Source organism: Schistocerca nitens, chromosome 1 (assembly GCF_023898315.1).
Source record: "Schistocerca nitens isolate TAMUIC-IGC-003100 chromosome 1, iqSchNite1.1, whole genome shotgun sequence".
Lineage (NCBI taxonomy): Eukaryota > Metazoa > Arthropoda > Insecta > Orthoptera > Acrididae > Schistocerca > Schistocerca nitens.
The window spans coordinates 232,007,368-232,030,109 of NC_064614.1; positions in this window are offsets into that span (position 1 = coordinate 232,007,368).

The window sequence follows — 22,742 nt, forward strand, 5'->3', positions numbered from 1 at the left end:
GAACAGATATTATGCGTGAGGAAAAAGTAACCCGTGTGATACTTAATCAATTCTGGGACTTAATGGTCGTGATCTATGATTGTCACGAACATTGTAGGACACAGCAATGTACCAGACGCCGACATAAACTCTACTTGAGCAGGAAATATATACACGCAATCATGAAGAATTCACAGGTACGCCTTGTTGTCGGAAGCTGTAGTCAATGTCAATGTAAATCGTAGCTTCAATTCCTTGTATGGCAGATCGGTGTGCTTTCCAGTGGTTAGATAGTTCAGAAAGTCAATCAACTCTGTTATAACTTTAATATTTCGTGTCGTCTACATCATTTAACTAAACTTTATTGTGTAACTGTGAACAATTATTTTCTTGATAGAACGCCGAAGCTAAAGGTGATTGAGTGACATTATTAACCGGGAACAGTAATTGAACATTGTATACTACGCTTTCTGTGCGTTATTTAGAGAATACATTATCTCTGGATTTACGACGTAGGAGTTGTTGAAATAGCACCGTAGCAACGCATTAACGACGCTATAATACTTCACAAATCAACATCCTCGCAAGACTGTGTAACCTCCCCCTCACTTATCGACCTTAATGACAGTGAAAAATTAAACCGCGTGTGCCTAATGGAAATTTGGGAAAAGCAATCGTCACCGAAGTTAATCTGTCGGTAAAGAGGGAGGAAAGGGTTACATCTAAATGAAAGGAAAAATGCAAATGAAACTGGTGGAAATTAATTTTGAAAAGGGGTAAAGTTAATAAAGAAAGTAAATGTGCGGCCGTTACGTTAACAATTAACTAGCGGTAATTAGATATTTGAGATTTGGGGGAAATTACGGTCGCCAGTCCTAAGGACAATTACTATAGTAACTGAAAAAGAAAGGTAATTGCACATATAATTAGCACTAGAAGCGTGGCAACTGAAGGTTGACACGTGTAGTGTGAAAACTGAAAGTTTGTCAGAAGTAATAAATTTCGCTGCACTCTGACTTAATTTAGCAAAAGAATTAATAAAACCGGAAAATTGAAAGTTAATTTAGTGACTGAAATTAATAAGAAGCTTTCTTTCTTAAGCACATCGAAATTCAGTAAAATACGGTTAGTCTTGGACTACCTCAACAATCATTTCAAAAGCTACTTGAATCTACGCAATTTAGAAATAAGAGATTTAGCTTTGAACTTGAATTAAATGATTCTGAACAATTAACAATAGTAAAATTTAGTACGTACCAAGCTGAGCTGCAGTCACAGGTAAGCTAAAATACGGTAACAAAACTCGCACTCTTAATTTGTGCTTGCGTAATCTAAATATTGTAGCCACCTATGAATACTTAAACTGAACTTTGAAATCAAAGCAGTGAAATGGAATGATTGTACTTTAATGCTGGCGTCTGAATTTCAACGACACTCGGGTTCATTTCGGAAAAGGAAGGGACCCTGCTTGGTAATGCAATTGGGACAATGAGCAACAAAGGTTCATGCTAAGTTGCTGTAATTTTGCGAGGCAAATGGAACAGTTTGAAAAGCTGAGGTCTACCATACAGTTCTGAAACTTTACGTGCTTTTAGTCTTCCTTGTTGGTTGATTGAAAGTTTGAAGTCGTCGATCGAGGAGGTGGCGACAGTCACTCATTGTCGGCCGTCGCTGTTGCAGAAGCTGGATGCTGGCGCGCCTTCTTCTCGACACGGTCACCAGACGAAACGGGCTCTTGATGTGCGCCAGCTAATGCTTCCCGTCCGCGACACCATGTCAGAAACTATCATCGAAAGTCGAGCGCAATTACATGCTGCCAAACCCCGAAAGCGCGGCAACTCGCGGGAGCGTCACACAACACACCTGCTCCACTCGCTACTCCAGCCAGACTCTCTCTGCTCAGCCCGCGCTCCACGCGGCAGAGTTCACTACCAAAGATCCTAAACACTTTCGTTCTCCACACGACCTATCGATGTATTCGTTCGATAGCATAGTTTTCCCTAGGCAAGACCCAGCGTAAAAATACAAATAATATTTACAAAACAAACCAATTATACATCGACATAAATGCCTATATATATATATATATATATATATATATATATATATATATATATATATATATATATATATATATTCCTGGAAATGGAAAAAAGAACACATTGACACCGGTGTGTCAGACCCACCATACTTGCTCCGGACACTGCGAGAGGGCTGTACAAGCAATGATCACACGCACGGCACAGCGGACACACCAGGAACCGCGGTGTTGGTCGTCGAATGGCGCTAGCTGCGCAGCATTTGTGCACCGCCGCCGTCAGTGTCAGCCAGTTTGCCGTGGCATACGGAGCTCCATCGCAGTCTTTAACACTGCTAGCATGCCGCGACAGCGTGGACGTGAACCGTATGTGCAGTTGACGGACTTTGAGCGAGGGCGTATAGTGGGCATGCGGGAGGCCGGGTGGACGTACCGCCGAATTGCTCAACACGTGGGGCGTGAGGTCTCCACAGTACATCGATGTTGTCGCCAGTGGTCGGCGGAAGGTGCACGTGCCCGTCGACCTGGGACCGGACCGCAGCGACGCACGGATGCACGCCAAGACCGTAGGATCCTACGCAGTGCCGTAGGGGACCGCACCGCCACTTCCCAGCAAATTAGGGACACTGTTGCTCCTGGGGTATCGGCGAGGACCATTCGCAACCGTCTCCATGAAGCTGGGCTACGGTCCCGCACACCGTTAGGCCGTCTTCCGCTCACGCCCCAACATCGTGCAGCCCGCCTCCAGTGGTGTCGCGACAGGCGTGAATGGAGGGACGAATGGAGACGTGTCGTCTTCAGCGATGAGAGTCACTTCTGCCTTGGTGCCAACGATGGTCGTATGCGTGTTTGGCGCCGTGCAGGTGAGCGCCACAATCAGGACTGCATACGACCGAGACACACAGGGCCAACACCCGGCATCATGGTGTGGGGAGCGATCTCCTACACTGGCCGTACACCACTGGTGATCGTCGAGGGGACACTGAATAGTGCACGGTACATCCAAACCGTCATCGAACCCATCGTTCTACCATTCCTAGACCTGCAAGGGAACTTGCTGTTCCAACAGGACAATGCACGTCCGCATGTATCCCGTGCCACCCAACGTGCTCTAGAAGGTGTAAGTCAACTACCCTGGCCAGCAAGATCTCCGGATCTGTCCCCCATTGAGCATGTTTGGGACTGGATGAAGCGTCGTCTCACGCGGTCTGCACGTCCAGCACGAACGCTGGTCCAACTGAGGCGCCAGGTGGAAATGGCATGGCAAGCCGTTCCACAGGACTACATCCAGCATCTCTACAATCGTCTCCATGGGAGAATAGCAGCCGGCATTGCTGCGAAAGGTGGATATACACTGTACTAGTGCCGACATTGTGCATGCTCTGTTGCCTGTGTCTATGTGCCTGTGGTTCTGTCAGTGTGATCATGTGATGTATCTGACCCCAGGAATGTGTCAATAACGTTTCCCCTTCCTGGGACAATGAATTCACGGTGTTCTTATTTCAATTTCCAGGAGTGTATATATATACAAATAGTAAAACAATTACAATATATAAAGGCACAGAAATGTCATATATTCAGGTAACAAAATAAGGAAAAAAAATTATAGTACAATAGATGGAAATAGAAGGATATGCATTTCCAGCGTTACAACTGAAATGTGTCATCGGCTTGAATGGAATAATTCTAGATTTCATATTACCTACTTTTGAACATTCATTTGCAAACGGGGCATAAAAACTACTGTTATCAAGTTTAGCGCAAGCTTATAAGCCCGTCGCGAACACGCGAAGGATATTTGGTTTACTGATTCAGATAAAGGAAGTTGTTGTGGTACCGAGTGGTGCAGTCGCTGTGTGTAACAGTAAAGAAGACAGACATCCTTCGAACACCATTATAAACGAATGCTGCTTTAACATTTCGGCGTGCTGCTCCATCGCTACGCGGATGTCTATTAAAGGGATGTTGTTGTGGTATTCAGTCCAGAGACTGGCCTGATGCAGCTCTCCATGCTACTCTAACCTGTGCAAGCTTCTTCATCTCCCAGTACCTACTGCAACCTACATCCTTATGAATCTGTTTAGTATATTCATCTCTTGGTCTCCCTCTACGATTTTTACCTTCCACACTGCCTTCCAATACTAAATTGGTGATCCCTTGATGCCTCAGAATATGCCCTAACAACCGATCCCTTCTTATAGTCAAGTTGTGCCACAAATTTCTCTTCTCTCCAATTCTGTTCAATACCTCCTCCTTAGTTATGTGATCTACCCATCTAATATTCAGCATTCTCATGTAGCACCACATTTCAAAAGCTTCTACTCTCTTCTTGTCTAAACTATTTATCGTTCACGTTTCACTTCCATACATGGCTACACTCCACACAAATACTTTCACAAACGACTTCCTGATGCTTTTAAATCTAGACTCGATGTTAACAAATTTCTCTTCATCAGAAACGCTTTCCTTGCCATTTCCAGTCAACATTTTATATCCTCTCTACTTCGACCATCATCAGTTTCCTCCCCAAATAGCAAAACTCATTTACTACTTCAAGCGTCTCATTTCCTATTCTACTTCCCCCAGCATTCGACTACATTCCATTATGCTCGTTTTGCTTTTGTTGATGATCATCTTATATCCTCCTTTCAAGACACTGTCCATTCCGTTCAACTGCTCTTCTAGATCCTTTGCGGCCTCTGATATAATTACAGTGTCATCGGCGAACCTCAAAGTTTTTATTTCTTCTCCATGGATTTTAATTCCTACTCCGAATTTTTCTTTTGTTTCCTTTACTGCTTGTTCAATATACAGATTGAATAACATCAGGGATAGGCTACAGCCCTGTCTCACTCCCTTCCCAACCACTGCTTCCCTTCCATGCCCCTCGACTCTTATAACTGCCATCTGGTTTCTGTACAAATTGTAAATAGCCTTTCGCTCCCTGTATTTTACCCCTGCCACCTTCAGAATTTGAAAGAGAGTATTCCAGTCAACATTGTCAAAAGCTTTCTCTAAGTCTACAAATGCTAGAAACGTAGATTTGCCTTTCCTTAATCTTTTTTCTAAGATAAGTCGTAGGGTCATTATTGCCTCACGTGTTCCAACATTTCTACGGAATCCGAACTGATCTTCCCCGAGGTCGGCTTCTACCAGGTTTTCCACTCGTCTGTAAAGAATTCGTGTTAGTAGTGTAACTGATAGTTCGGTGATTTTCACACCTGTCAACACCTGCTTTCTTTGTGATTGGAATTATTATATTCTTCTTGAAGTCTGAGGGTATTTTGCCTGTCTCATACATATTCCTCAGCAGATGGTGGAATTTTGTCAGGACTGGCTCTCCCGAGGCTATCAGTAGTTCTAATGGAATATTGCCTACTCCCGGGGCCTTGTTTCGACTTAAGTCTTCCAGTGCTCTGTCAAAATCTTCACGCAGTATCATATCTCCCATTCCATCTTCATCAACATGCTCTTCCATATTCATAATATTGGCTTCAAGAACCTCACCCTTGTAGCGACCCTCTATATACTCCTTCCACCTTTCTGCTTTCCCTTCTTTGCTTAGAATTGGGTTTCCATCTAAGCTCTAGATATTCATGCAAGTGGTTCTCTTTTCTCCAAAGGTCTCTTTAATTTTCCTGTTGGAAGTATCTATCTTACCCCTAGTGATATACGCCTCCATATACTTACATTTGTCCGACATTTGTACGTTTGCACTTCCTGTCGATCTCATTTTTGAGACGTTTGTATTCCTTTTTGCTTGCTTCATTTACTGCATTTTTGTATTTTCTCCTTTAATCAATTAAATTCAAAATCTCTTCTGTTACCGAAGGATTTCTATTAGCCCTCGTCCTTTTACCTACTTGATCCTCTGCCGCCTTGACTATTTCATCACCCAAAGCTACCCATTCTTCTTCTACTGTATTTCTTTCCCCCATTCTTGTCAATCGTTCCCTATTGCTCTCCCTCAAACTCTCTACAACCTCTGTTTCTGTCAGTTTATCCAAGTCCCATCTCCTTAAATTCCCACCTTTTTGCAGTTTCTTCAGTTTTAATTTACAGTTCATAACTAATAGATTATGGTCAGAGCCCACATCTGCCCCTGGAAATGTCTTACAATTTAAAACCTGGTTCCTAAATCTCTGTCTTACCATTATATAATTTATCTGAAACCTCAAAGTATCTCCAGGCTTCTTCCATGTATACAACCTTCCTTCATGATTCTTGAACCAAGTGTTAGCTATGATTAAGTTATGCTCTGTGCAAAATTCTACCAGGCGGTTTCCTCTTTCATTCCTTACCCCCATTCCTAATCCACCTACTACGTTTCCTTCTCTTCCTTTCCTACTGTCGAATTCCAGTCACCCAAGACTATTAAATTTTCGTCTCCCTTCACTATCTCATCATACAATTCATCAATCGCTTCGTCATCTGCGGAGCTTGTTGGCATATAAACTTGTACTACTGTGGTAGGCTTGGGCTTCGTATCTATCACGGCCACAATAATGCGTTCACTATGATGTTTGTAGCTGCTTACACACATTCCTATACTTTTTATTCATTGTTAAACCTTCTCCTGCATTACTCCTATTTGATTTTGTATTTATAATCCTGTATTCACCTGACCAGAAGTCTTGTTACTCCTGTCACCGAACTTCACTAATTGCCACTACATCTATCTTTAACCTATCCATTTCCCTTTTTAAATTTTCTAACCTACCTGCCCGATTAAGGGATCTGACATTCCACGCTCCGACCTGTAGAACGCCAGTTTTCTTTTTCCTGATAACCATGTCCTCCTGAATAGTCCCCGCCCGGAGATCCGAATTGGGGACTATTTTACCTCCGGAATATTTTACCCAAGAGAATGCCTTCATCATTTAACCATACAGCAAAGCTGTATGCCCTCGGGAAAAATTACTGCTGTAGTTTCCCCTTGCTTTCAGCGGTTCGCAGTACCAGCACAGCAAGGCCGTTTTGGTTAGTGTTACAACGCCAGATCAGTCAATCATCAAGACTGTTGCCCCTGCAACTACTGAAAAGGCTGCTGCCCCTCTTCAGGAACCACACGTTTGTCTGGCCTCTCAACAGATGCCCCCCCGTTGTGGTTGCACCTTTGGTACGGCTATCTGTATCGCTGAGGCACGCAAGCCTCCCTACCACGGCGAGGTCCATGGTTTGTGGGGGAGGGTTAAAGGGATATAGTATCTGTTACAGTATAGTATAGTTAATATAGTTAAAGGGAGATAGTATCTGTAACTAACCAAACAAAGCGAGGAGTTTGTTTTAACAGTTACAGATCGGAGCTGTCGCGATCGACAGACGCCGACCTGTGTCAACCAGACTTGAACATCCATTTCCATCGAGCCGACACACACGCACTCGCCACACCATATTCGTTAATCGTGTTTAATACCTGGTTAATCATTGTATACTAATTCTCTTAAATGTCGGCCTTAATTAAAATTATTCTAGGTTATGTTTTTCTGCAGGGGCTGTTTGGTATGTGCTTATAGTAATACAGTGGCTCACGTAGTAACCAGTCTGTTTCAGCATATACTGTCTACTGATGCCTCAAGATATCTCCGCAGAGTTGACTATGAGGTGCTGAGACGGTTGTAGAAGCGTTTCTACGCCTCCACTATAAGCATTGTGAGACAAAAGTTCACCATTTTAGTTGTAATATTGTTTTAAGGTTTCAAATTTAAAAAATCTTAAACATATTCATTGGTGTTTACTGGCCCTGTTGAGGCCACAAGATTGTTATTTTCTGTTTAGAGGAGACCGTTCTCGATCTGTTGCAGTGCCTGGCGTTAGAATATACATTTGGCTGTGGGTCACTTGGTATTGTCTTTGTAATCCATATCTTAAGGTGACTATTCTGTGCTTTAGGTTCGTGTCACTGGGAATTCTGTAAGGGATCGTCGGCGACGGCCTTCGTATGGTAGTGGCCCACTCAGCCTGAAGCCGTTGGCCAAGCTGGTCCCTCTAGCATGCTGTCCTGGTGCTTAAGCACGGCCGCCGTGTCTGCTCTCTTGCCGCCACCTGCAGCATTCTGCTTTGGTCGAGGCGGAGCACCAGCCACAGTTGCGATCACCCATACTGCGGACAAGCTATCGGTTTTGGACATATTGGTTTACTAGGCACTCCATGAGTGTCAGCTTTTGGGGCTTCCTGATGTCTTTAGCGATTAACCTGCTTAAGTGGATCCTCAGCCATTCTTGTTGTCGTTCTATCGTGGCTAAGTACATTTTTAGTAAATTAATATTCCTTTGAAATTATATCTAGGTACTTTCTCTAAAGTAGGGGAATTTAACTTAATTCCATGTTGCTTTAAATCTGCAATGTAAGTTATCATTTATTTCAATTAAACCGAAGGTTTCTGTTTGAAAGGCTTTGTTAAAGGATGGCTCATGTCCGTTGTTATTTGAAAGTAAGATTTGAAATATATATATGAAGATAGTAACTGTTCTTGAAAGAACAGATACCATTGATGACCGTGCAGCTTCTCTAGAATAAATGATAATTAATTGAAACCATCGGCTGCCGACAGGTGTTGTGGATATACCTCGATGCGGACAGCTGAAAATGTGTGCCCCGACCGGGACTCGAACACCTGATGTGATGCTTGTTTCTGTTGAAGTCTCCCCATTCAGAACGCCATACTGCTCCTACCGCATTTGTCATTGGATAGACCGTAAGCGCTCACTTAATGGAGCAAGCAACAGTGCGGAACTGAGTCGAAAGCCTTTCGAAAGTCGAGGAATATGGCATCAACCTGGGAGCCGGTATCTAGAGCCTGTTGTATATCATGAACAAAGAGGACCAGCTGTGTCTCGCATGACCGCTGCTTCCTAAAACTGTGCTGGTTTCTGCAGATGAGCTTCTCAGAGTCTAGAAAGATCATTATGTCTGAACACAAAATATGTTCCATGATTCTACAACAAATCGATGTCAGTGAAATTGGCCGGTAATTATGTGCATCCGATTTTCTACCCTTTTTATAGATTGCTATGACCTGGGCCTTCCTCCAGTCCCGTGGAACTTTCCGCTGTTCCAATGATCTCTGATAGATGATGGATAAGAATGGTGCTATATTTGTAGCATTGTCAAGATAAAATCTTACATCTGGGCCAGATGCCTTCCTGGCGTCTAAGGATCTTAACTGTTTTACAATTCCAGATACACTAAACATCCTTGCGTTTGTTCGATAATTGAAAGGGGGAATGGTGGTACAGTCCTCTACCGTAAACGAGTTATTGAAAGCTAGGTTTAGAATTTCGGCCTTTTGTTTATCATCATCCGTTACATTACCCGTACTGTCAGCAAGAGAAGGTATTGAATTAATGTAGCGTTTATAGATTTTACGTACGGCCGAAAATTTTTTGGGGTTATTTTCAGAATCTGCAGATAAAATATTGCTTTCAAATTCGTTCAAAGCATCTCTCATTGTCCTTTTGACAGCTGCTTTCATTCCTCATAATTTCTGTTTGTCAGCGGGGCAGTGACTACTTTTAAAACGGCTGTGCAAAATTCTCTGCTTTCTCAGTAACTTCCTAATATGTTTGTTGTACCAAGGTGGATCCTTTCCCTCCCCTATACTTTTGCTAGGCACATACTTCTCTAGCACATGGTGGACAATACCTTTAAATTCCCACCAAAGATGCTCAATATCATTGTGTCCCCCGGTGAATGCTTGGAGCTGACTATGAAGATATTCATTAATGACACTCTTATTTGCTTTCCAAAACAAAAAAACTCTAAGCCGTTTCTTTGGTCTTTATCGCAACTTCCAATGACATAGAAACAACGACGACATTATGGTCCCTAATACCTGCTTCTAGATTAACGTCCTCAAAGAGATCAGGTCTGTAGTCGCCAAGATACGAGGGCTATTCGGAAAGTAATGAACGACCATCGAGAAATGGAAACCACAATGAAAATCGAAACTGTTTTATTTGCAACGGTTAGCTACACCTTCCAGCTACTTCCCTACACAGTCGTCGCTCAGACTTAGACATCTGTCGTAGCGCTGTACCAACTTTTCAATTCCCTCGTTATAGAACACAGCCGCCAGCGCTTTTCGACAATTTTCTACTCTGGACTCCAGCTCATTGTCTTTGTCAAACTATTGTCTTCATAGCCAGTGGTTCATTTGAGCAGAGATGAACCTCAGGGGTAGCCAATTACAGGCTGTATTGTGGGTGATCAAACACGTCCCATCGAAAACGCTGCAGGAGCAACTTCATTGCCCCTGCCGAGAACTGTCGTGTAGAACGAACCGTATGATAGTGATGTTATGTGGATTGCATAGCTTCAGGCGAAATATTTCGCCAAGCCCTCATACTTGGTGGGAGACGCTACCTTCTAGCCATCTTTACGTTCTCACTGTGAATTCGGAACTGAAAAGAGCGACATGATGCGATCGACGGGCGTACTGGACACAGTGCACAATGCATCTGTGCAAAGCTCATCAGATTTTCACTGCATTTTCCATTTCGCGACCGATCGTTTCTTACTTTCCGAATAACCCTCATATCTAATATGTTCCCATCTCGAGTTGGTTTTCTAACCAACTGCTGAAGCTTGTATGTTGAGAGCACTCATAGAATAACTTCACTGGGGTTTTTGCTTCTGCTGCCTGTGATAAACGTGTAATTTTCCCAGTCAGTGGACGCCAGATTAAAGTCTCCACCTGTACTGATGTGCCAAAGAAACTGGCGTAGACATGCTTGTTTAAATACGCAGATATGTAAACAGACAAAATACAGCGCTGCAGTCGGTAATGCCTATATAAGACCACAAGTGCTGGCGCAGTTGTTAGATCGGTTACTGCTGCTACAATGGCACCTTACACAGCTTATAAAAATTTAAGTGAGTTTGGTCGTGATGTTATTGTTGGCGCACGAGTGATGGTGTAACAACAACAACTGTACATATAAAAATTTTTCTTCTGATTTTCGATAAATTACTGTAATCAATATTCTGAATCCATTTCTTTTCTTGTTATGTCATTATGTTAAAGAAACTGTAAACACATTTCGATGTAAATTTTAATATTGATGTTAAATTTCAGGTAATATTATAATAGAAATGAAGTTTAAATAATGTTGGGAATATTGTAAGTACGCAAGAGCGGAGACGTTACAATGGGACACAGCATCTCCGAGGTAGTGATGACGTGGAGATTTTCCCGAACGACCATTTCACGAGTGTACCGTGAATATCCGGAATCCGGTAAAACATCAAATCCCCGACATCATTGCGGCCAGATAAAGATGCAAAAATGGCCCATCAACAAGTATCAGCGTGCGAACCATTCAACGAAACATCATCCATATGGGCTTTCTGAGCCGAAGGCCCATTCGTGTACAGTTGATGACTGCGTGACAAAAAGCTTTATGCGTCGTCTGGGCCCGTCGACACCGACTTTGGACTGGAAGCATGTTGCCTGGTCGGACGAGTCTCGTTTCAAATTGTATAGAGGGGATGGACGTATACGGGTATGGAAACCACCTCATGAATCCACAGACCCTGCATTTCAGCAGGGGACTGTTCAAGCTGGTGGTGGCTCTGTAATGGTATGGGACGTGTGCAGTTGGAGAGATATGGGACCCTGATACGTCTAGATACGACTCTGACATGTGACACGTACGTAAGCATCCTGTCAGATCACCTGCATCCATTCATGTCCATTGTGAATTCCGACGGACTTGGGCAATTCCAGCAGGACAATGCGACACCCCAGGCGTCCAGAATTGCTACACAGTGGCTCTAGGAACACAAGAATCCCCAGGCATGAACATTATTGAGCATATCTGGGATGCCTTGCACCGTGCTGTTCAGAAGAGATCTCCATCCCCTCGTAATCTTATGGATTTATGGGCTGCCCTGCAGGATTCATGGTGTCACTTCCCTCAATCACTACTTCAGACGTTAGTTGAGTCCATGCCACGTCGTGTTGTGGCACATCTGCATGCCCGTCGGAGCCCTACACGATTTTAGGCGGTTGTACAAGTTTCTTTGGCTCTCCCGTGTATTCCTTTCCTTGTCGACTCTGCGCAAATCTTATTAATTCGCCAAATTTTCAACATTCCTCTATAGCACCATAGCTCAGATGCTTCGATTTTCTTCTTTTCTGATTTTCCCACAGTCCATGTTTCAGTACCGTACAACGCTCTGCTGGATATTACTATACTTCGCAGTTTGCTGTAGGCTATGTATGGTGAAATATAAAGTACAGATACTGATGTATGAAGTATTACTCTCTAAAGAAATATACACATTCAGTAATGAAATTCATCATTAATAATCTACAAAAAATTTAGGCGTACAGTAATATTCAGAGTTACACCACAAGAAACAAAATGCCACTGTTTTTCATTAGTAAAAGTTTCAGCCGCTCATAAACAAGCTGAATAAGCAGTCAGAAAAATTCTTTGATCAGTTGTTCAATAACATAAGGTATCTGACAAAGTGCAAAGCAAATTTTAAATTGTAATGTGAATTTATTTCTTCTGAACAACTCTCTCTATCCTGTAGACTTACAGGCGAATATATGATTGAAACTGGTATCATTTACGGTAGCGTAGACAGAAGTGTTTATTAACTCTTAAAGTAATATTCTGCTTGTAACATGAGTAGCGATAAAGACTGATACTATCATTTTCATAACATTTTAAGCCCTTATGCTAGGCACTGATTTGTAAATCACAAACATTCTTAGCAGACCTTTGTGGCCGAACGGTTCTAGGCGCTTCAGTCCGGAACTACTCTGCTGCTACGGTCGCAGGTTTGAATCCTGCCTCGGGCATGGAAGTGTTGATGTCCTTAGGTTAGTTAGGTTTACGTAGTTCTAAGTCTAGCGGACTGATGACCTCAGATGTTAAGTCCCATAATGCTTAGAGCTATTTGAACCATTTGAACAAACATTCTTATACAGACACAGTAAAAATGTAAACATAGCCTTTAAACTGACTTCTTCAACGATACAAATCGTACGAATGTCCCATGAAACGTAGTTATAGGAAACTTAATAAGAAATTGTATGGGAAATAGACGACACTAATCTGGAGAACGACTACCGGAAATTTTGAAAGGAAGTGTTACTTAAACTTCCGTCACAAAATACAGGGTGTATCAAAAAGAATCACCCCGTTTAAAAATCATAGGTATTATGTTATTTGAGATATGTGCGTGAACAACGTACTGTTGGAAAGAGCAAACTCTCGAGTTTTACATGGTTCCTGCCAGGCAGCAGCAGTGTGCGCCCACTTCAGTTCTAGTAAAAATGGTGGCGGGACAAAGTTTCGTGCAGTGCGGATCAGCAATAACTGTTCAGCGTGACTTTCGCTTTAGGTATGGTGTGGATCCTCCTACAGTACAGAGTATTAGTCGATGGGATGAACAGTTCCGAGAAACAGGTTGTTTGTGTAAAGGCAAATCGCCGGGCCGCCTTAGTTTCACGAGGAGTCCGCAGAAATCCGTTCGCCGTGCAGCTCGACAGCTCAACATGCCCCCGATTTTCGTCTGACATGTGTTGCATCGATGTTTACACATTAAACCATCAAAATTCAGCTACTGCGAGGTCTTCGTGAAGGCGACAAACAACAATGTGTGGAGTTCTGTTATTTCTTTCTTGACAGGATGAAGGATGGCAGTTTTCTTCCATGCTTAGTGTTTAGTGACGAGGGAACATTCCATTTAAATGGAAAGGTGAACAGTCATAATGTGAGAATATGGGGCACGGAACAACCACATGAAGTAGTGCAACATGAGAGGGACTCTCCAACATATAATGTGTTCTGTGCAGTTTAACGGGAAAAGGTGTATGGTCCATTTTTCTTTGCTAAGAACACTGTTACAGGAAGCACATACCTCGATATGCTAGAGAACGTTCTTTTCCCACAATTGGAGACAGTGTAAGTAGGATGTTTAGGTTTTTATGTTGGTAACATCACGTAGCGCTCTGTATGAAAATGACTGGCTGTGCTGTGTGCAGTCTGTGGCTGGTTGGTATTGTTGGAATATTCGCTATTGTAGTGTTGGGCAGCTGGATGTGAACAGCGCGTAGCGTTGCGCAGTTGGTGGTGAGCCGCCAGCAGTGGTGGATGTGAGGAGAGAGATGGCAGAGTTTAGAGAGCGGACGATCTGGTCGTGTGTCCGTCAGAAAAACGAAATTTGTAAGACCGGATGTCATGAACTGATATACAGGGTGAGTCACCTCTCATTACCGCTCGATATATTTCGTAAACCACATCAAATACTGACGAATCGATTCCACAGACCGAACGTGAGGAGAGGGGCTAGTGTAATTGGTTAATACAAACCATAAAGAAATGCACGGAAGTATGTTTTTTAACACAAACCTACGTTTTTTAAATGGAACCCCGTTAGTTTTGTTAACACATCTGAACATACAAACAAATACGTAATCAGTGCCATTTGTTGCATTGTAAAATGTTAATTACATCCGGAGATATTGTAACCTAAAGTTGACGCTTGAGTACCATTCCTCCGCTGTTCGATCGTGTGTATCGGAGAGCACCGAATTACGTAGGGATCCAAAGGGAACGGTGATGGACCTTAGGTACAGAAGAGACTGGAACAGCACATTACGTCCAAATGCTAACACCTTTTTATTGGTCATTTTCACTGACGCACATGTACATTACCATGAGGGGTGAGGTACACGTACACACGTGTTTTCCGTTTTCAATTACGGAGTGGAATAGAGTGTGTCCCGACATGTCAGGCCAATAGATGTTGAATGTAGTGGCCATCATTTGCTGCACAAAATTGCAATCTCTGGCGTAATGAATGTCGTACACGCCGCAGTACATCTGGTGTAATGTCGCCGCAGGCTGCCACAATACGTTGTTTCATATCCTCTGGGGTTGTAGGCACATCACGGTACACATTCTCCTTTAACGTACCCCACAGAAAGAAGTCCAGAGGTGTAAGATCAGGAGAACGGGCTGGCCAATTTATGCGTCCTCCACGTCCTATGAAACGCCCGTGACCCGTGTTTGTTACAACACGCAACTGAACGTCGGAGGTTTCAAGCGTCAACTTTAGGTTACAATATCTCCGGATGTAATTAACATTTTACAATGCAACAAACGGCACTGATTACGTATTTGTTCATATGTTCAGCTGTGCTAACAAAACTAACGTGGTTCCGTTTAAAAAAACGTAGGTTTGTGTTAAAAAACATACTTCCGTGCATTTCTTTATGGTTTGTATTAAAGAATTACACTAGCCCCTCTCCTCACGTTCGGTCTGTGGAATCGGTTCGTCAGTATTTGATGTGGTTTACGAAATATATCCAGGGGTAACGTTAGGTGACACCCTGTATATATTATGACTTTTGAACTATTAAGGTAAATACACTGTTTTTTCTCCATCAAAATCTTTCATTTGCAAACTATACCTATCAGTAGTTAGTGCCTTCAGTAGTTAGAATCTGTTATTTAGCAGGCAGTATTGGCACACGCTGTATTGCAGTAGTTTGAGTAACGAAGATTTTTGTGAAGTAAGTTATTTATGAAAGGTATAGGTTATTGTTAGTCAGGGCCCTTCTTTTGTAGGGATTATTGAAAGTCAGATTGCGTTGGGCTAAAAAAAATATTGTGTGTCAGTTTAGTGTTGATCAGAATAAGTAAAGAGAGTAATGTCCGAGTACCTTAAGTTTTTTTAAGCCGTTTGAAAATCAAATAACGTAACAGGTTTACCAGCACAGTAACTCATCAATTTTTCTAAGGGGAGGTTTCAACAGATTTGAACGACTTCATTTACCAACAGGATGGAGCAGCGCCACACTGGGAACTGCAAGTGTGGAAATTTTTAAATCATAGGTTTACTGAACGATGGATCGATTGCACTGGACCAAACGATTCGGCCTTACATTACTGGCCTCCAATTTCACCAGACTTGACTGTAAGTGATTATTTATTGTGAGGGTTTATAAAAGACTGTTTATCTGCCTCTGTTACCAACAACACTGACTGAATCTGAAACATCGCATAACAGCTGCTGTGGAAGCTGTAACTCAAGACATGCTCGCTTCAGTGTGGCAACAATTTGAATACCGCACTGACATCTGCCGTGCATTTCGAGGGGGGCATATTAAACACCTATGAAAAGGTAGGAAAAAAAACTTTTTGAATTTCCCGTTCATCAAAAAACAAAATTCACTGTACAGGTTTACTAGTTTCAGAAGTATAGACATGCCAAATCAGATGATTCTTTTTGACAAACCCTGTATAATCTGGACTTTTCCCGGTGATCAAGGGCGCTACAAATGACATTAGGTGCCGTACGGGAGTATTCTCTCATTTTACTCTCGTTAACAGGAGCAGGAACAAGTGAAGTGCAAAACTGGCTTCGCCTAACCGACGTGTGTTAATAGCCATATACGCATGATGTTGAACCGAGCGGGCGAACTAATGATGCGCGAGCTCGAGTAATGAGTGAGTTTCTTTTCGATTGGACAGATGGGCGCAGATCGATGCAGTGTGAGGTGGCGTCGCTCCCATGGGGGAGGTGTGCCCGGCTGCGATGCTTGCGTGAGGGGTGAGCACTCCGGCCGGAAGCCAATTAGCGGAGCAGTCCGTCCGCCATGTGCGGTGGGGGGGGGGGGGGGGGAGGGAGGAGGGGAACTGAGCCGAGGGCAGGCAGGGGCCTCACCCCGAGGACAGCAGCACGCTGGTAAGCTGCCTACTCGTGGAGATTATAGTGCGATTAATTCACACCTTGGAAATGAGTCCATTCAATCAGAGCTGGCAACGTCGCACGCAAAATGTCCGCCGTTGCCGTTGCACCATTACAAAGCATCATTTCGTATGCAGTGTACGAGTAATGCGTCAATAAGACCCCTCAACCGAGTTGCATCTGACAGCCAATGTAACGCCGTACCGCCAAAGAATATAACCAGTGCTGCGCTGTAATGTTTGTGACGAATCTTTTCCAAACCGCTACTGTGTGTAGGTGGATATTGTGTCTGCAGGAGCCAGTAATCGAGGGAAGTAAGTGTTGGGGGGGTACAGTCTGGAACCGCGCGACCGCTACGATCGGACGTTCGAATCCTGCCTCGGGCATGGATGTGTGTGATGTCCTTAGGTTAGGTTTAAGTAGTTCTAAGTTCTAGGGGACTGATGACCTTAGAAGTTAAGTCCCATAGTGCTCAGAGCCATTTGAACCTGGAGCTAGGGATGAGAAAAACTGACTGGCTAAAACTGATAATAGAATTTTAGTTCTGAATATACAGCATTGTTTGGTCTCAGATATAGGAAGTGTTCTTTATTTTTTACTACTAACAGAGTTTTTAAATAGACCTTTTTTCAAAAACAGGGTAATCTTTATTCATAAAATTTGCATTGATTTGAAATATTGCACAATTATGGAAAATGGCAAAAGCGATCAATGGTAAAAATAACAACACCAACTTCATCATTATTTTCATCTGCAAAGAAAAAACTTCATTATCCATATCACCATAACTCCATTATCATCATCACCTGTAAAGAAAAACTTCATTATCCGTAGTAGCATACTCTTCATCATTATTCATCATCATTCATTATCATCTGCAAAAAAATCACTTCATTATTCATTATACAACTATTCCTTATTTCTAGCATATTTCATCACTAAAACTAAGATGTGTAGTTCTGTCTGACAGCCTGCATCTATCCCCTAGTATTCTACAGTGCGTGTGCACTTTTGCCATTTGTTAATATGTTTTGTACTCATTGTGTATACATTTTGTCATTGCCTGATATGTTCTGTACTCAGTGCATGTGCACTATATTTTATTTCATGTTCTGCACCTATATATATATGTATATATTCTGTGATTGTAAAGTTAATTAATTATGAAAAATTTGTTGCTCATGGCAAGTCCAATTGACTCACCATCGCTGCCAAATTCCCCCCCCCCCCTCCCCCAGTGGAGGGTTATGTAACACGTATGCTTCGCCGGCGATGGGCAAGGCATGACAGAATCTCTGACCAGAGAGTAGTTTATTGTTAGTTGTTGCTTGTCGCGAGTCTGCGCTAGTCTGCGCGAGTCGACAGTAGTAGTCAGTCGACAGTAGTAGTCAGCCTGCAGTAGTAGTCAGTCGGATACAGTGGTAGTCGGTCGGCTGTAGTAGCGAGTGGACAGTAGTAGTCTGCGGGAGTCGGCATGCGTCGGCTGTGTGCTCTGGTCGCGACTCTGGTCAGGACTCTGGAGGATGAGTAGTGTTGTAGAAGGTAAAGAAGCAGCCTTGCGCATATTTAATAAGGTATGTTAATTGTAATTTAATTTGTTCAAAAAAAATGCCCCAATAATAATTTTTATAATATAAAGTAACTCTTTAAAAGAAAAGCATTCATTTCAATCTCCAATGCATTATCATTGCTTCCAAGAATCAAAAAATATATATACGCCAGCATTGCACGAAGCTGTGTCGAAGTATGTATAATTAAGAGCAGATATAATTGCAGTTTTTATTGAGGTAAGAATTTTTGCTTTTTTATTCAGAATACTGGGCCGAAGGTCAGCGCTGCTGTCCTTATAAAATTTACCAGATATTATTATTTCTGTTGGGAGGTTACATTTCTTTCATGGTTCATTATTTAATTAATATTATTGTGAGGTTTATGATCAATTACCATTCCTTTTAATTCTGTGGGGAGTTTAAGCTTGGCTACATTCACATTATCATTTATTTAACATTTTTGCGGAGAGGTTACACGCTTAAACAGCCGAAAATAATGCACTGCACAAACACTCATGGAACGTAAAAATCGCTTTCAAACTATCGTCAACCGCAACTATCAGAAGCTCCAACACGCCCATACGCAGATGCCATCACTCTCACGCCACTGCCACTTACATGAAGCAGACGAAAGTCACGTCTATTTTTGGGTATACAGTTAAAGTTCATTGAGCGTCATAGTGACATCACATGTCTATGTAACTAAGAGCCAAGTAGCCACGCAGGGTAGCCTTGCGGTCTAAAGCACCTTACCATGGTTCACGTGGCTCCCCTTGTCGGAGGTTCGAGTCCTCCCTTGGGCATGGGTGTGTGTGTTGTCCTTAGTGTAAGTTGGTTTAAGTTATATTAAGTAATGTGTAAGTCTAGGGGCCCATGACCTCAGCTGTGTGGTCCCATAGAAGTTAATACAAATTTCCATTTTTAAGAGCCAAGTCACCTTTTGGGTAGCGTGTGTGTGTTTACCGTTGCTTGTGCGAAACCTCTATATATACAGAAGTCACAGGTCGCACTATAGAAATCTGTTCCAATGCTTCCCAGAATAACACTGATTGCATTCTTCCTGATGGTCCTAACGAGTCACCCCATCCATCACATGTTACCCTTCCTAGAAATCGTTAAGACCTGCTTTCAACAAACGTCTCTGAAAAGTCCTCACCATTATGTAGAGGCCCCTATGCCCCAGCACAAAGGATGTCTTGTGAATGAATGGAGCATTCTGATTGGCTCTTACTGAATTTACCCGCCAAATTACTGATGCTGCTGGTGTGGAAGCACTTGTAAGGTGTCAGGCAAATCCAGCACCTTCCATGAAAATCCTGACATGATAAGCAAATCCAGTAGTATGTCACATAGCTCCGAATAAATCGTGACAGTAAATTAACCAAAGTAATACGAGTAACGAGTGAGCAAATGGAATACCACAGACTAACACAAGAATGTCTAAATGCATGTCATACCTTCCCACTGTGGGACAGAAGCAGTTCCGAGGGGAGAAACGAGAACAGAAGCCGAGAGCAGAACCGTGTTAAGCTGGAAGGCCCTACGATAAGGGACGGACGGACACCCACGTCGCCAGCTAACCGCTAGGACCACACCACCCGCAAGTTTTAGCGTGAGATTTTTTCGCGTCTCTGTTACGTCAAGACCACCCCCCAGCCAATGTTAAAAGATAGAGCCCTCCAAAAGAACAGTATAGATGTTACGATAACGCTAAAAGGGCCACACCAGCTGCAAGTTTTAGCGTGAGACTTTTTCGCGTCTCTGTTACGTTGCAAACTTTAAAAACATTGCCCCACCACGAAAAGTATAACGTTTCTCATTGGATAGACAGAATTTTTGTAGGCGGAGCTTAATGTTAACATTGAGACTCTGATTGGTCAGATGAAAACAGCCAGATAGTTTTTTTTTAACCAACTTCGGTAAATTATAGTAAGGAGAAGTTAGGACAAGAGTTCCTTCCGAGACGACGAGGTGAGCGGAGCTGTGCTGTCCGTCACCCCCTGACGAACACCGACAAGGTAATGAACGCACGCGATGCCGCATAACAGTGCATAAAGCTTCACTCAGAACTGCAGAAGTCTCATCTGTTACATCCCCTTTTTGCGTAATACTAGTGTCGATCGTCAATTAAAGCTCATGGTGTTCACATTTGCCACTTGAAGTAAAAATCTGAAACGCGATGATTTTTCTGTTATATAGTTATTGAGAAGCCACATCAGCCACTGTATTTTACGACAAGTTAGATAATTAATTAAAGATAATTGAGGGTTACTGTACACCATTTTTATAGTTTCCTCTTTTGTAAAACTTAATTTAAACCTAGATTATAGATGTGATATGGCATAGGTCATCCTTCGATCCATTGTACAACTTGGAAACCCATTCAGGGAATATTCGTTCACATTTTTGTTGAACGCAGTCGGTTTTTACCATCCTGTATTAAAACATTTCCTTTTATCAATAGTGCAATTTATAAACAATGTTTTGTGAGTAGAATAAAATTTCCAATGGTAAACGTAACTGCTTTTTCGACGTTATTTTACCAGCTAACTAAAAATAGGAAAGCCTTGAACCCCTTCCACTAAATTTAGTTAGTATTAAGATTCTTTTACAGGGAGTGCAGTGGAGCTGACGCTGAAATCATTAAGTATTTGGTTATATCATCGCTAGTCTCACTGACCTCTTCTGAATTCTACATGTCATGTGTGGTCTGGCGTCTCCTTACCAGCAACAGGTCCCAGGTTCAAACTAGTCAATTCCCTAAAAAACACGCTCAGAGCGTCGTTGCGCGAAAGTGGTAGGGAGACACGATATAGAACAAACAGACACCACGCAGAATGTTTAGACACTGTCCGCCTTTTTTTTTCTGCAAACGAGACTTTCAGCACCAAGAAACAGATCGCCATATTGCACTGAATGTTGAACCCTGGAAAAATGATCTACATATCTACAGATTAAACCACTTACGCGATACTTCTCGATATCAGGCACATAACAATATCCTATCGATCGCTCGTGCAAACATAATTCCGAAGATATAGACTGGAAATTATTTCTCTACAAACCCGAAACTGTAGCGAGGTGGAGCGTGCTGTACACCAGTGAGTAACTGCGAAGACCTTTATGTGAAAACTCGAAAAAAATAGAGGAAACTGATATTTCCAATGGCGAATACCTATGTCGGTGATCACTGGAGTGTATAGTATCAGACCAACAGGGCGGTTACACGTCGCCAATGGTGCAACCTCGTAATAAAATTACCGAATTTAGAAAGTGATTTGGCTTAAGGAACGTGGTATGAAACCCGTATATGTAACTCCATTACGCCGCCGCTAGATATTTCTCCAATATTTGTAATGCATTATGTCTTGATGCCATGTCAGAGGTTCGGTGATATACTGACTGGGTTATAAGTAATGGTCGATTTAGAAGGATCATTAACAGTAGATGGTGTGTGGACTGAGGTTGTAAGAAGTGTACACTAGCTGTTCAGATCTCTAGTGCTACGCTATCCACTAGAAATGCTGTCTGGGATTTGGAATCAAGTCTCTCCATTCAACCACATACCTGCATTGGATCCTGTGGAGAAGTTGTTCAATGATTACAGCCATTAGTGAATCATATTTCTGGCACTCTCATATCTCGAAACGAGTCCCTTTCTCGAACCTATCTCCTACACTAAAATTCCAAAGTTGTTTTAGGTAGTCGCTATGTATCTTGCAACTGCTGTCATTTCTGAAGCTTTACGCATTTGATAGTTCCAATTTAACCCTTTCGGTCACGAATTATTTTTTTCATGAAAAAAATAATCATAGCTTTGCTATCCAGTTCTTCGAATTAAATTATGATTTTTCAAATGTATAAAATATTCCTAGGTTCTCCCAAGGGGACACAACGCATCACCAAATGGGGATATTGTGTTCAAATGGGTGCAGTATAAGTCGAAAAGTCAAAGTATTTTGTTTGATTTTATTTCACCAACATACATCAGTTACACAAAGCTTACTTAATGATTATATACATAAAGTATGGTTTTACACTTGTGAAGAATGATAACTAAAGAAACAATTTTTTCTATACAGACGTAAATGAACGTTACATTTTACATAATAAAATTTGGTTTCGCCTTTGCACCCGTCAAATGATGTTTTGCCACTGACCGCTGGAAGATGCCCAACATTGTGCAAACGAAGTTCAGCTTCTGGACGAACTTCTGAATTGGCTCGTTTTGAAGTACTTGGACTCTCACTAGTGGGATCCCCCCCACTCCTGGCAGGTGGTTTATCTATTTTTTGTCAAAACTTTGCCCACTCTTGCCATAAAGTGAAGCAAATCAAGTGTCTTATTTTTAGGAGTACCTAATTCTGATGAATTTTTCTTATACTCAACCCATGCATTTACACTTGAAATATCACTTGCATGAGCAAACATGTGTCCACTTTCAGGTTGCACAACCGGCTATA